Genomic DNA, 6,102 nt, shown 5'->3' on the forward strand with positions numbered 1-6,102 from the left:
TTATTTTTGGGGGGCTCCAAAATCACTGCAGATGGTGACTGCAGCCGTGAAATTAAAAGACGCTTACTCCTTGGAAGGAAAGTTATGACCAACCTAGACAGCATATTAAAAAGCAGAGACATTACTTTACCAACAAAGGTCCGTCTAGTCAAGGCTATGGTTTTTCCAGTGGTCATGTATGGATGTGAGAGTTGGACTGTGAAGAAAGCTGAGCACCGAAGAATTGATGCTTTTGAACTGTGGTGTTGGAGAAGACTCTTGAGAGTCCCTTGGACTGGAAGGAGATCCAACCAGTCCATTCTGAAGGAGATCAGTCCTTGGGTGTTCATTGGAAGGACTGATGCTGAGGCCGAAACTCCAATACTTTGGCCACCTCATATGAAGAGTTGACTCATTGGAAAAGACCCTGATGCTGGGAGGGATTGGGGGCAGGAAGAGAAGGGGATGACATGGGATGAGATGGCCTGGATGGCATCACCGACTCGATGGACATGGGTTTGGGTGAACTCCGGGAGTTGGTGATGGACAGGGAGGCCTGGCGTGCTGCGATTCATGGGGTTGCAAAGATTCGGACACGACTGAGCGACTGAACTGAACTGAACTGAGGACCTCATATAAGTGGAATCATACACTCTTTGTCTTTCTGTGACTGGTTTATTTCTCTTAGCATCGTGTCCTCAGAGTTCACCCGTGTTGTAGCATGTGTCAGGTTTTCCAGGTGATGCCAGTGGTAAAAACTCTGCCTGCCAGTGCAGGAGACACTAGAGACATAGGTTTGATCCCTGGATTGGGAAGATGCCCTGGAGGAGGGCATGGCAACCCACTCCAACATTCTTGCCTGGAGAATCCCAAGGACAGAGGAGCCTGGCGGGCTATAGTCCGTGGGGTTGCAGAGAGTCGGATGGACACGACAGATTGAGCACGGTAGCACATGTCACAATTTCCTCCTTTTTTAAGATGAATAAAATTCCACTGTGTGGGTGGAATTCTGTTTATCCATTCTGTTTATCACATTCTGTTTATCCATTCATCCATTGATGGACACTTGGGTGGTTCCCTCTCACTCCTAACTTTTTCTCCTTCTCTGGCCGACAGGTAGATAGAAAATGCCGTGCTCTCATTTGTACATTTTATAGGCAGAGTCACAGAAAAAGAAAAAAAAAAAAAAGGCTACATTGATTATCTCCTCTCTGGCTTCAGTCCTTGCTGCCTCACTTTGCTCTGCCCACCTTGAGCTTCTCTCAGTCTGTCTTCTGAGACTGCTTTCCTGATCTTGTATAAATGGTCATTCTTCCCTTATCTGGTACTTTGCCCATCTATTTCCTCACTGTCTCCTGGTGCCTGACACCGAGTGGGTGCCCCCTGCAGGCAGATTGGAGAAGTGACGGTGCTTCAGAACTTAAGAGGCACTGGATTCAAGCCTGGCTGTGGGGGTTGACATGGGCTGAGAGGGGGCTTCCCTGGGTCCTCAGTGCTCATGGGCCACTTGCTTCTGTTCTGGGTATAGCTTATTGAATGTGGCCTCTCCTTGAGTAGTCCAACACCTGAGGACAGAGAAGTCCAATGAGTGTGCAGACACCCAGCTGGCCTTTTATAGGAGGATGGTTGAACCCACCTGCCAATGCAGGAGATGCTATTTCGATCCATGGTCAGAAAGATTCCCTGGAGAAGGAAATGGCAACCTACTCCAGTATTCTTGCCTGGGAAATCATATGGACAGAGCCTGGTGGACTATAGTCCACGGGGTTCCAAAGAGTCAGACACGACTAAGTGACTAAACACACAGACACACACACACACACGTGTGTGTGTGTGTGTGTGTATGAAACCTGAGTCACCTTGTTGGACACCTGAAACTAACCTCACATTGTAAATCAACTACACTTCAATTAAAAAAGTTTTGAGTCAATTCATGTTGGGGTGATGCCCAGATATTTCTAGACATTTCCCAGGTGATTTTGATAATTAGCCCCTGTTCTGATCCTCCCCTTTATTTCCCAGTTGAAGACTCTGGGGACCAGAGAGACAGATGCCACAGCCAAGGCCACTGCCTTGGACCAGGATGCCTTCTCTCGGCTCCTCACTGTGGTGCTCTGTGTTCTCTCACACGGCCACACCCTTGCTTGCCAGGGTCTGCTGGAACTGAGAAAGGCCATCCTCCGTACGCTGGCCTTGCCACCCAGGCTAGAAATCGTGAGGGAGGAGGCTTGGGCCGCTGCTGCAGACCTTCGCCAAGGTGGGTCGCTCCTCTGGGAGTGGGCATGGCAGGAGCCACTTCTTATTGACAGGCTCCAGCTAAGTCCCCAGGGACAGCCTGCTTCTGCTCCCTTGTGGTTCAGAGGCTCACACTCTGGGCTTGAGAAATGCAGCCAAAGAGGATTTTTCATTAATGAGGAAAGCTCTACATATAAAGGGTGATGGAAGGGACAGGTAATTCCGGGAAAGTGTGCTTGTATTTAGGGGCTGTAAGAGACATAGAACTGCTTTACCCTCCTTGGTATCTGAAGTTGCTGGTGTGTTTGTTTGCTTATCTGTACATTTAACAAATATTTATTGCCCCCCTACCCCCACAGGTGGTGCTAGTGGTAAAGAACCAACCTGCTAATGCAGGTGATAGGGGTTTGATCCCTAGTTTGGGCAGATCCCCTGGAGAAGGAAACGGCAACCCACTCCAATATTCTTACCTGGAGAATCCCACGGACAGAGCAGCCTGGTAGGCTACAGTCCATGGGGTCACAGAGAGTCAGACACAACTTAGTGACTAAACTATATATTAGTTTATATAGTGACAACAACTATATATATATATATAAAACTGAAATGACTTAGCACGCACGCACCCCGTGATTAGACACTATAATAGGCGTTAGAGTGTGCTGTGACTCAGACACAACCCCGCCTCCATGGAACTTTCTGGAACTCAGTGGAATGTTCTGGAAGTCTGTGTTCAAGAACCATATTACTTAGCCTCTTGAACGAATCCCTTATTGTCATTAACCAGAAGGATAGGAATAGACATTTAATTTTCTCAGCCATTCTCTAGAAAGAGGAAGCTGAGGCTTAGAGAGGTTAACTGTCTTGTCCAGGGTCACACCATAAGTGATAAGATCAGTTCTGTCTGATAGCAGGGCTTGCCTTCTGGGCCACCTGGTTGTACCACCTCCTGCCTCAGGCTCCTGGTTTTTATCAGAGCAGTGATCAGAAAAGGCCATGGGAAGTAGGAAGCTTCATTTGCTGTAAAACTTGAGAAATTTCAAATATCCTTTAGAACTGAATGCTAGAGAATCTGCCGTCCCTGAAGCACCTATCTTCCTCTTCCAAGGACGGCACTTTGCATCTCACGTACATTTTTGGCTCCCGCCTGCAGTGCACTTTAGAGCAAAGCCTGGGTTTTGAGTCAGCTACCGCCCTGGTTGGCACACTCTCCCACTTCTTTGTTTATAGTGTGTCCGCCATTATTGCATACATGTGTGTGTAAGCTCAGTCGTGTCTGACTCTTTGCGACCCCATGGACTGTAGCCCATCAGGCTCCTCTGTCCATGACATTTCTCAGGCAAGAGTACTGGAGTGGGTTGCTATTTCCGTCTCCAGGGGATCTTTGCAACTCAGGGATTGAACTTGGGTCTCCTGCATTGGCAGGCAGATTCTTTACCAACTGCACCACCTGGGAAGCCTTTTGAAATGCGTTGGAATAAAAACTCAGTTAAAAAGATACAGAGACGCTGACCCCGTCCAGTCTACCCTGGGGAATGTGGGGCCCAAGTTCTGGTGGCTTCTTCTGATTAGTTCAGGGGCATTTTCACTAGTCTGTGGTAGAAAAAAAGGAGAGGGAACTAGTATTTATTAAAACTAAATTCAACTTAAAGACCAATTTGGTAATCAGAAGTAGTCTTGACTTTTTTTTTTTTTTGAAGCATTAAAATTGTCTTGGGACTTTCCTAGCAGTCCAGTGGTTACAACTTTGCACTTACACTGGAGGGGGCAAGGGTTCAATCCCTGGTCAGGGAACTAAGATCCCTCAGGCCATGCAGCATAGCCAGAATAAAAAGAGTTCTCTCTTTTGGGAAATGATTATAAAACAGGGCAGTGGTGCCTGTAGCTTATATTGCTATTATGTTTATGTCCTTTCTTGGCAAAATGAAAATTTGCCTATAGTGTGCCCATTTTCTTTGTGGTTTTACTAGCTGGCAAAGTCCTGTCTGAAAATGACCACCAGTTTGGTTTTCACATTGTTCCTCTGAGCCCCGGGGTTCCTGGGGTGGGGTGGGGGGGGTTGGATTTCGGCTTGGGGAGTGAGAGGAGGGCGCAAAGCATTTTGTCTAATTTACAGTCAGAGGCTCTTCTGTTTTATAGATTAGTTTCTGTATGATTTTGTCTGGAGGTTGAAGGGTATTCCTACCAAAGTTTGGAGATGCTCTAGTCTAGACTGTGCATGTGTTTGGGGGAGAGGAGCAGGGGAGAGAATGCTGCTTTTGCAGGACTGAGCCGGTGATCTTTGTCCATAAATATTTCTTACCTGCTGTACTGGTCAGGGCTCTTCAGAGAAACAGAGCCAATGGGTTATATGTGTGTGTGTGTGTGTGTGTGTGTGTGTGTGTGCATGCATGTGTGTGTGAGAGAGAGTTGGTTCACATGATTGTGGAGACTGGCAAGTACAAAATCAGTGGAACAGGCCAGCTGGGGACTCAGGGATGTGTTGATGTTATAACCAAAGATTAGAAGCAAAATTCTTTCTTCCTGGGGGACATCAGGGTTTGGTCATTTTACCCTCTTCAGGCCTTCACCTGATTGAGCGAGGCCCACCCATGCAGTGGCAGGTAATCTGCTTTATTCAGAGTCTGCTACTGCTAAGTCACGTCAGTCGTGTCTGACTCTGTGCGACCCCATAGACGGCAGCCCACCAGGCTTCCCTGTCCCTGGGATTCTCCAGGCAGGAACACTGGAGTGGGTTGCCATTTCCTTCTCCAGTGCATGAAAGTGAGAAGTGAAAGTGAAGTTGCTCAGTCGTGTCTGACTCTTAGCCATCCCATGGACTGCAGCCTACCAGGCTCCTCCGTCCATGGGATTCTCCAGGCAGGAACACTGGAGTGGGTCACCAGTGCCTTCTCCGTATTCAGAGTCTACTGACTTCAAATGTTAATCTCATCTATAAAGTGATACTAATCTCATCTATTAAGGTGATGTTAATCTCATCTATAAAATGTTGCTTCACAGCAGCATGTTTGACTGTAGTTGGAGCCAGCCTGAGTACTATGACCTTGTCAGGTTGTTGACATATAAGATTAACCATCACACCTACTCAAGTGCCTGGGGGGTATGATGGGGATGACAGAAATGGGGAAGGCTGGTCTCTGCCTCCAGGAGGCAAGACTATACTTAGGAAAAAATTAACACATTATTGACCAGTGTGATGTGAGAGAGAGTTGGTTCACATGATTGTGGAGACTGGCAAGTACAAAATCAGTGGGACAGGCCAGCTGGGGACTCAGGGAGGAGTTGATGTTAAAACATGTATTAACTCCACAGGCATTAGTTTTTGCAAAAATCCCCCGGTCTTTAATGTGTTAAGAACATGACCATATATTTCAGTGCTAACTTGTAATGATGAAATGTAAAAAGTATTTAGAGGAGATGAGGGGGCGAGGGATGGAGGATTCCATGGAGATTTATGGTTGAGGCTGAGCAGGAACTTTAACAGCACAGAGGACTCAGATAAGTGAGGACACAGAAGTCTTGAGAACCAAGTGGGAACCCTTGGATAATAATAATACTTCTATTTGACTAGGTCTCTGAGTTTATCGCCACCTTCCCTGGTGGCTCAGATGGTAAAGCATCTGCCCACAATGCAGAGGACCAGGGTTCAATCCCTGAATCTGTCCAGGAAGATCCCCTGGAGAAGGAAATGACTACCCACTCCAGTATTCTTATCTGGGAAATCCCATGGACAGAGGAGCCTGGTGGGCTACAGTCCATGGAGTTGCAAAGAGTTGGACATGACCAAGCGACTAACAGCGCTGAATTTCTTAAGAGTTTTCAGACCCATTGTTTCATTTGATGCTTGCAGCAACCTTGATTTTTTTCGTTGAGGCTCCCAAGGCCCAG

At 47.2% G+C, this 6,102-nt stretch overlaps 1 protein-coding gene across 1 annotated transcript in view; it reads left to right on the forward strand.

Moving 5' to 3' along the window:
* SLC25A37 (solute carrier family 25 (mitochondrial iron transporter), member 37) overlaps positions 1-6,102 on the forward strand; it is a 48,227-nt gene that overhangs the window by 34,245 nt on the left and 7,880 nt on the right. The window lies entirely within an intron of this gene.

Source organism: Bison bison, unplaced genomic scaffold (assembly GCF_000754665.1).
Source record: "Bison bison bison isolate TAMUID 2011002044 unplaced genomic scaffold, Bison_UMD1.0 scf7180017864261, whole genome shotgun sequence".
Lineage (NCBI taxonomy): Eukaryota > Metazoa > Chordata > Mammalia > Artiodactyla > Bovidae > Bison > Bison bison.